Here is a 10,335-nt window from a genome sequence, read left to right on the forward strand (position 1 = left end):
GGGCTTTTGTTTGCTGGAAGATTTCTGATTACAGTTTCAATTTCCATGCTTGTGATGTGTCTGTTAAGATTTTCTATTTCTTCCTGGTTCAGTTTTGGAAAGTTCTGCTTTTCTAAGAATTTGTCCATTTCTTCCACGTTGTCCATTTTATTGGCTATAATTGCTGATAATAGTCTCTTATGATCCTTTGTATTTTTGTGTTGTTTGTTGTGATCTCTCCATTTTCATTTCTAATTTTATTGATTTGATTTTTCTCCCTTTGTTTCTTGATGAGTCTGGCTAGTGGTTTGTCAAAATTTTATTTATCCTTTCAAAGAACCAGCTTTTGGCTTTGTTGATTTTTGCTATGGTCTCTTTTGTTTCTTTTGCATTTATTTCTGACCTAATTTTAAAGATTTCTTTCCTTCTACTAACCCTGGGGTTCTCCATTTCTTCCTTTTCTAGTTGCTCTAGGTGTAAGGTTATTTATTTGACTTTTTTCTTGTTTCTTGAGGTATGCCTGTATTGCTATGAACTTTCCCCTTAGCACTGCTTTTATAGTGTCCCACAGGTTTTGAGTTGTTGTGTTTTCATTTTCACTCATTTCTATGCATATTTTGATTTCTTTTTTGATTTCCTCTGTGATTTGTTAGTTATTCAGAAGCATGTTATTCAGCCTCCATATGTTGGAATTTTTAATAGTTTTTCTCCTGTAATTGAGATCTAATCTTACTGCATTATGGTCAGAAAAGATGCTTGGAATGATTTCAATTTTTTTGAATTTATCAAGGCTGGATTTATGGCCCAGGATGTGATCTATCCTGGAGAAGGTTCCATGAGCACTTGAGAAAAAGGTGAAATTCATTGTTTTGGGGTGAAATGTCCTATAGATATCAGTTAGGTCTAGCTGCTCTAGTGTAGCATTTAAAGTTTGTGTTTCTTTGTTAATTTTCTGTTTAGTTGATCCATCCATAGGTGTGAGTGGGGTATTAAAGTCTCCCACTATTATTGTGTTATTGTTAATTTCCCCTTTCATACTTGTTAGCATTTGTCTTACATATTGTGGTGCTCCTATGTTGGGTGCATATATATTTATAATTGTTATATCTTATTGGATTGATACTTTGATCATTATGTAGTGTCCTTCTTTGTCTCTTTTCACAGCCTTTGTTTTAAAGTCTATTTTATCTGATATGAGTATTGTTACTCTTGCTTGCTTTTGGTCTCTATTTGCGTGGAATATCTTTTTCCAGCCCTTCACTTTCAGTCTGTATGTGTCCCTTGTTTTGAGGTGGGTCTCTTGTAGACAACATATATAGGGGTCTTATTTTTGTATCCATAATAAAGAGAACTCCACAAACTGCCAGAATACAGAAAGGCCACCCCAAACACAGCAATATAAACAAGATGAAGAGACAGAGGAATACCCAGCAGGTAAAGGAACAGGATAAATGCCCTCCAAACCAAACAAAAGAGGAAGAGATAGGGAATCTACCTGATAAAGAATTCCGAATAATGATAGTGAAACTGATCCAAAATCTTGAAATCAAAATGGAATCACAGATAAATAGCCTGGAGACAAGGATTGAGAAGATGCAAGAAAGGTTTAACAAGGACCTCAGTTCAGTTCAGTTCAGTCGCTCAGTCGTGTCTGACTCTTTGCAACCCCATGAATTGCAGCACGCCAGGCCTCCCTGTCCATCACCATCTCCTGGAGTTCACTCAGACTCACGTCCATCGAGTCCGTGATGCCATCCAGCCATCTCATCCTCGGTCGTCCCCTTCTCCTCCTGCCCCCAATCCCCCCAGCATCAGAGTCTTTTCCAATGAGTCAACTCTTCGCATGAGGTGGCCAAAGTACTGGAGCTTCAGCATCATTCCTTCTAAAGAAATCCCAGGGTTGATCTCCTTCAGCATGGACTGGTTGGATCTCCTTGCAGTCCAAGGGACTCTCAAGAGTCTTCTCCAACACCACAGTTCACAAGCATCAATTCTTTGGCGCTCAGCCTTCTTCACAGTCCAACTCTCACATCCATACATGACCACAGGAAAAACCATAGCCTTGACTAGATGGACCTTAGTCGGCAAAGTAATGTCTCTGCTTTTGAATATACTATCTAGGTTGGTCATAACTTTTCTTCCAAGGAGTAAGCGTCTTTTAATTTCATGGCTGCAATCACCATCCCCAGTGATTTTGGAGCCCCAAAAAATAAAGTCTGACACTGTTTCCACTGTTTCCCCATCTATTTCCCATGAAGTGATGGGACCAGATGCCATGATCTTCGTTTTCTGAATGTTGAGCTTTAAGCCAACTTTTTCGCTCTCCTCTTTCACTTTCATCAAGAGGCTTTTTAGTTCCTCTTCACTTTCTGCCATAAGGGTGGTGTGATCTGCATATCTGAGGTTATTGATATTTCTCCCGGCAATCTTGATTCCAGCTTGTGTTTCTTCCAGTCCAGCGTTTCTCATGATGTACTCTGCATAGAAGTTAAATAAGCAGGGTGACAATATACAGCCTTGACATACTCCTTTTCCTATTTGGAACCAGTCTGTTGTTCCATGTCCAGTTCTAACTGTTGCTTCCTGACCTGCATACAGATTTCTCAAGAGGCAGGTTAGGTGGTCTGGTATTCCCATCTCTTTCAGAATTTTCCACAGTTGATTGTGATCCACACAGTCAAAGGCTTTGGCATAGTCAATAAAGCAGAAATAGATGTTTTTCTGGAACTCTCTTCCTTTTTCCATGATCCAGTGGATGTTGGCAAATTTATCTCTGGTTCCTCTGCCTTTTCTAAAACCAGCTTGAACATCAGGAAGTTCACGGTTCACATATTGCTGAAGCATGGCTTGGAGAATTTTGAGCATTACTTTACTAGCATGTGAGATGAGTGCAATTGTGCTGTAGTTTGAGCATTCTTTTGCATTGCCTTTCTTTGGAATTCGAATGAAAACTGCCCTTTTCCAGTCCTGTGGCTACTGCTGAGTTTTTCAAATTTGCTGGCATATTGAGTGAAGCACTTTCACAGCATCATCTTTCAGGATTTGAAATAGCTCAACTGGAATTCCATCACCTCCACTAGCTTTGTTCGTAGTGATGCTTTCTAAGGCCCACTTGACTTCACATTCCAAGACATCTGGCTCTAGATTAGTGATCACATCATCATGATTATCTGGGTCGTGAAGATCTTTTTTTTACAGTTCTTCCGTGTATTCTTGCCACCTCTTCTTAATATCTTCTGCTTCTGTTAGGTCCATACCATTTTTGTCCTTTATCGAGCCCATCTTTGCATGAAATGTTCCCTTGGTATCTCTAATTTTCTTAAAGAGATCTCTAGTCTTTCCCATTCTGTTCTTTTCCTCTATTTCTTTGCATTGATCACTGAAGAAGGCTTTCTTATCTCTTCTTGCTGTTCTTTGGAACTCTGCATTCAGATGCTTATATCTTTCCTTTTCTCCTTTGCTTTTCGCCTCTCTTCTTTTCACAGCTATTTGTAAGGCCTCCCCAGACAGCCATTTTGCTTTTTTGCATTTCTTTTCCATGGGGATGGTCTTGATCCCTGTCTCCTGTACAATGTCACAAACCTCATTCCATAGTTCATCAGGCACTCTATCTATCAGATCTAGGCCCTTAAATCTATTTCTCACTTCCACTGTATAATCATAAGGGATTTGATTTAGGTCATACCTGAATGGTCTAGCGGTTTTCCCTACTTTCTTCAACTTGAGTCTGAATTTGGTAATAAGGAGTTCATGATCTGAGCCACAGTCAGCTCCTGGTCTTGTTTTTGTTGACTGCATAGAGCTTCTCCATCTTTGGCTGCAAAGAATATGATCAATCTGATTTCGGTGTTGACCATCAGGTGATGTACATGTGTACAGTCTTCTCTTGTGTTGTTGGAAGAGGGTGTTTGCTATGACCAGTGCATTTTCTTGGCAAAACTCTATTAGTCTTTGCCCTGCTTCATTCTGCATTCCAAGGCCAAATTTGCCTGTTACTCCAGGTGTTTCTTGACTTCCTACTTTTGCATTCCAATCCCCTATAATGAGAAGGACATCTTTTTTGGGTGTTAGTTCTAAAAGGTCTTGTAGGTCTTCATAAAACCGTTCAACTTCAGTTTCTTCAGTGTTACTCGTTGGGGCATAGACTTGGATAACTGTGATATTGAATGGTTTGCCTTGGAGATGAACAGAGATCATTCTGTCATTTTTGAGATTGCATCCAAGTACTGCATTTCGGACTCTTTTGTTGCCCATGATGGCTACTCCATTTCTTCTGAGGGGTTCCTGCCCGCAATAGTAGATGTAATGGTCATCTGAGTTAAAATCACCCATTCAAGTCCATTTTAGTTCGCTGATTCCTAGAATGTCAACGTTCACCCTTGCCATCTCTTGTTTGACCATTTCCAATTTGCCTTGATTCATGGACCTGACATTCCAGGTTCCTATGCAATATTGCTCTTTACAGCATCGGATCTTACTTCTATCACCAGTCACATCCACAACTGGGTATTGTTTTTGCTTTGGCTCCATCCCTTCATTCTTTCTGGAGTTATTTCTCCACTGATCTCCAGTAGCGTATTGGGCACCTAATGACCTGGGGAGTTCCTCTTTCGGTATCCTATCATTTTGCCTTTTCATACTGTTCATGGGGTTCTCAAGGCAAGAATACTGAAGTGGCTTGCCATTCTCTTCTCCAGTGGACCACAATATATAATGAATAATGCAATAAATGAGATCAGAAACACTCTGGAGGCAACAAATAGTAGAATAACGGAGGCAGAAGATAGGATTAGTGAAATAGAAGATAGAATGATAGAAAGAAATGAATCAGAGAGGAAAAAAGAAAAAAGAAATGAGGACAATCTCAGAGACCTCCAGGACAATATGAAACGCTCCAACATTCAAATTATAGGAGTCCCAGAAGAAGAAGACAAAAAGAAAGACCATGAGAAAATACTTGAGGAGATAATAGTTGAAAACTTCCCTACAATGGGGAAGGAAATAATACCCAAGTCCAAGAAACCCAGAGAGTCCCAAACAGGATAAACCCAAGGCGAAACACCCCAAGACACATATTAATCAAATTAACAAAGATCAAACACAAAGAACAAATATTAAAAGCAGCAAGGGAAAAACAACAAATAACACACAAGGGGATTCCCATAAGGATAACAGCTGATATTTCAATAGAAACTCTTCAGGTCAGGAAGGAATGGCAAGGCATACTTAAAGTGATGAAAGAAAATAACCTACAGCCCAGATTACTGTACCCAGCAAGGATCTCATTCAAATATGAGGGGGAAATAAAAAGCTTTACAGACAAGCAAGAGCTGAGAGAATTCAGCACCACCAAACCAGCTCTCTAACGGGATCATACTTATCAATAATTACCTTAAACGTAAATGGGTTGAATGCCCCAACCAAAAGACAAAGACTGGCTGAATGGATAAAAAAATAAATAATCTCTTAAGGGAAAATGAAATTAGATTCTTTTTAAACCCAGCTCTTAGCACAAAGTCAGTTTTCGTTTGGGTCAAGTTTTGTCCTGGACATGACTACACATTTTTAAAAGTGTCAGGATACAATTAATGATCCCCAGAGTTTGGGGCCGGGGTGTCGCTCCCTTCTGATCAGCCCCTGCCTCCCAGCCCTTGCAGGAGTCTTGCCAGTAGGTGGCACCCTGGCACTACTGTTTTCATCACGGCAGCCTGGCTGCCAGTACCCCAGCCTGCCTCCGAAAAAGCAAATTTTAAGAAGCAGAATTAAAGAAAAAGCCAACCGGCTGATTAGAGGGAAGACTAACCCTCTATGCAGACGACTTTGTTTATTCACCTACTGTGGGAATGACGGTCCATTTTATGTGCATTATTTACACCAGTAGTGGAGCAGCCTGGGGTCAGGCTGTCTCCCGGGACCTGGAATTTACCAGTGCCTTCTACACCTTGCATTCATCTGTCCCAGGATGTACTTCTGACCATATTCTTGGAGCACCTGCTCTGCTTCGCGTTGTCTGAGCCTGGACTGGCTTCCTGTCCTGAAAACAAAGGCTCTGTTTCTTAGAGATTTCCAGGAGGAAGAGAAATACCCCGAGGGGCTGGTCTGTAGCCAGAAGATGACTAGGTGACCTCATTACCACCTCAGCCCTCCTCCCACCCCTTGTGTTCCTTCCTGATCTTTCTTCTCACTCTTCAGCTCTTCATGAAGGACCACCGGCTCCATAGCATATGTCTGAACTCACCTGCCACGCCCACTATCCTTTTCATCAGAATAAGTGACTTGTCAGAATTAACATTTGTTTTCCCAGATGGCTCAATGGTAAAGAACCTGCCTGTCAAAGCAGAAGACGTAGAAGAGACGGGTTCGATCCCTGAGTCGGGAAGATACACTGGAGGAGGAAATGGCAGCCCGCTCCAGTACTCTTGAAGTCCCATGGACAGAGAAGCCTGGCAGGCTACGGCCCAGGAAGTCACAAAGAGGCAAACACATCTTAGCGACAAGACAACAACTGTCTGTACCACCCTCAGCAACACGAAAAAAAAAAAAGAGGGGCAGTTATCATCTGGAAAAGCATATAGTTTTTAGCTCCTCGAGACCCAACATGTATTAAAATTCCAATTATCTTAAAGAGGCAGAAAAGTCTCTGATGATCTTTTTCTGCAGTAAAATATACATAATATAAAATTTACCACTTGAGCCACTTTTTAAACTGATGTATAGTTGATTTACAATGCCTTAGTTTCAGGTGTGCAAGAAAGTGATTCAGCTACATACATATGTATCTGTATATATATTCTTTTTTGAATTTATTTTTTATTTTATATTAGAGAATGGTTGATTAGCAATGTTGTATTAATTTGAGGTGTACAGCAAAGTGACTTAGCTACAGATATGATTTTCTTCAGATTCTTTTCTATCATAGGTTATTACAAAATATTAAATATAGTTCCCAGTGCTATAAGTAGGTCCTGATTTCTTTATTTCATATATAGTAGTGTATATACCTTTTAGCCATCTTTCAGTGTACAGCTGAGTGGTATTAATTACATTCACATTGCTGAGCAACCATTCTCACCATCATTTCCAGAACTTTTTCATCTTCTCAGACCAAAGCTGTCCCCGTTAGACACTGACTCCCTATTCTCTGTGTCCCCTCCAACCCCCAGCCCCTGGCAGCATGTCCTGCTTTCTCCTCTTCTGAACTGGGCTACTCTGGGAACTTTATATAAATGGCATCATGCAGTATATGTCTTTTCATAACATAATGTCCTCAAGGTTCACTCTGATAAATTCTGTATATTATACTGATTTGTCCATAACACTATTCCAGAGCTGTGCTGAAGGTGTCACATGGATTTTCTCATTTAACAAACTGGGTGGTAGTAGCTTGTTCCGTGACAGTTTAACAGTGAAACCAAAGCTTAAGCTTGAGAAGGTTAAGTCACTTAGTTGGCTCCACCGAGATACTAACTGCAGACCTGACCCATCCCCCATGCCTGCTGCTTCCTCACGGCCTCAGCGACCGCTCTGGGCTCCTTCAGCCAGAGCTTCACTTTGCTTCAGCTCAGCCAATGGAAGGAGTCTGGTAAGAGGAGGATCACAGGAACTCCAACTCCCAATTTGCCTCAAATTTTAAAAGTAGGTTCAGGAAAGCAATTTGCCTTTCTGGTGTATTCTATTGAGAAAACGTCTGCCCTATCCAAAAAAATATTTTTGGAAGAAAAAAAAATCATCTCCCTAAGCTCTGCTCAAGAAAACATAAGGGTTGTCACTGAAGGGAACAGATGCTTGAAACAGTTAAACTAAAAAAAAAAAGAAAGAAAGAAAAATTTGACTGTTTAAGAATTTTCTCCATGGACTGCTAAAAGTCTCTTACCTTAAAAGAAAAATTATACTAAAGTCAGATACAATAATACATTCAGCCCAGGACATGAGAATCATATCTTACAGGTTAAATGGAAATTATGAAGCTACATCTATCTATAAATTAAGTTTAGAAAATAACATCTTTGGAATGCTCCTGATGGTCCAGTGGTTAAGACTTCACCTGCCAATGCAGAGGTTGCCCATTTAATCCCTGGTTGGGGAGCAAAGATCATACATGTCTTGAGGCCAAAAAAACCAAATCATAAAACAGAAGAAATACTGTGACAAATTTAATAAAGTGTTTTAAAATGGTCCATATTAAAAAAATCTTGAAAAATAAATCAATAATGTAAAATTTAAAAAGAAAATAACTGCGTTATCGATATATAATTCAAATAACATACAATTCCCTTATGTATACTGTACAGTTCAGTAACTTAACTTCTTGCTGGGGTGAGAGTGGCCTGACCTCTGGCCACTTTACATTTCTTCATTTTGACTGGAGGAGTCAGACAGGATTAACAGAGCCCAGGGTCCTTCCGTGGCCTGGTTGGCCAGGTTCCATATAGGAATCTGGTTGGATTTTTGTGGGTTTTGTGCTCAGTCGTGCCCAGCTCTTTGTGACCCCATGGACTATAGCTTGCCAGGCTCCTATGTTCATGGGATTCTCCAGGCAAGGATACTGGAGTGGGTTGCCATGCCCTTCTCCAGGGGATCTCTTGTGTCTCCTACATCTCCTGCATCGGCAGGTGAATTCTTTACCACTGCACCACCTGGGAAGTCGGTTGCTTCAGTGTCCAGGACTGTTTAATACCTTAACCTTAAGGCTTCCTATGTTAGTGGGCTGTTTGGAGTTCCATTGTTATACAACAGATAACACCAAATAAAAGGTTAGGCTCCTGGTCTCTGCCCCAAATGCAAGGCCCGTCCCACTGTGCATATCAGCATTTCCATGAGCTAAGAAGTTTCCACTTGCAAATTCAGATGTCTATCTCTCCCACTGCTTCAGAGGAGCTGAGAGCCGCCAGGCTCCAGGCCCAGGCTGCTAGTGCCTGGGGCTTGGTGGGGAGGAAGGACCCTTTGTGTGCAGAATAACAGGTGGAGGAAGGTAAGGGTCACGCATGGGGAGGGGAACCCTTTCTCCTTTGCCTTCTGCTCAGTCTTCAGTTCCTCACTCCTCTGCTCACTCTGGGGACCAGGAAGGGGATAAGACTTTCGACAGTTGCAAGGGACTGGGGGGCGGTTGCTGGACAGACCTTACCCTCCCTTCCGGACAGTCAGCTTTGAGGGCGCCGGGGAGGGAGATCGGAAAGAAATTCACACTGGCTGTCAGCCTGTCTGCAGGGAGCCTGCGGGGACAGGAAAGGGCTGTGTTGGCTCTGGTGGCGGAAGGGACAGCAGAGGATGTTCTGTGGCTGGTCCTCTGCAGACTTCGTGCAGTCAACATTGTATCAGCCGACACCTCTGTAGTGCGATGTTAACAGGAACACTGCTAAGTTAACTTGCTTTATCTTTGCAAAAATCCCATCAGGCAAATACTTGTATTATGTCTACTTTACAGACGAAGAAACTGAGGTTCAGAAAAGTTTAATAACTTGATGAATGCCAACTAGTAGGGGGCAGAGCCTGGATCCAAGCTCTCCTGGGACCAGGCCCTCCACACTGGGCTGCCTGCCTGAAACTTCACACATGATACAGGATCCAGTGTGTGTTCATATATCTATGCAACGTATATGATAGGCAATACATATCATATATATCGGCTTCCCTGGTGGTTCAGTGGTAAAGAACCCGCCTGCCAATGCAGGAGACATGGGTTCGATCCCTGGGTCAGGAGGATCCTGGAGAAGGAGTTGGCAACCCACTTGAGCAAGGGAAATGTCATGAACAGAGGAGCCTGTCAGGCTACAGTCTATGAGGTCGCAAAGAGTTGAACACAACTTAGCCATCCCACCACACACACACACACACATGCATATGACTGTTGTTTAGTCACTAAGTCACCTCTGACTCTTTGCGACCCCGTGGACCGTAGCCTGTCAGGCTCCTCTGTCCGTGGGATTCTCCAGGCAAGAATACTGGAATGGGTTGCCATTTCCATATCCAGGGAAGCTTCCCAACCCAGGGATCGAACCTGGGTCTCTTACATTGCAGGCGATCTCCTGTATCATTGTGGGTTGATTCTTTACCAACTGAGCTACCAGGGAAGCTCTGTGTGTGTGTGTGTGTGTGTGTGTGTGTGTTGCTATACATATTTATCTTCCTCCGTATTTGAAGACATGGCCTGTAATGATGGTACTTCTGGCACCAGACTTACCCTCTTTGAAAAGCAAAGTTCCTTGACTTCTTTGCTGTCAGTTCTTCAGTCATGAAACAAATACAGTAAGCAGGCAGGCTAAAATGTTAATGGCACCAGAAGGCTAACTGGCTTGAATGCTGAGGCTGAATATGGCCTCTGCCTGCTTGGATGGTGGGAAGAGTTTCGCTGGACAT

This window comes from Budorcas taxicolor, chromosome 12, assembly GCF_023091745.1.
Source record: "Budorcas taxicolor isolate Tak-1 chromosome 12, Takin1.1, whole genome shotgun sequence".
In the NCBI taxonomy this organism is placed as follows: domain Eukaryota; kingdom Metazoa; phylum Chordata; class Mammalia; order Artiodactyla; family Bovidae; genus Budorcas; species Budorcas taxicolor.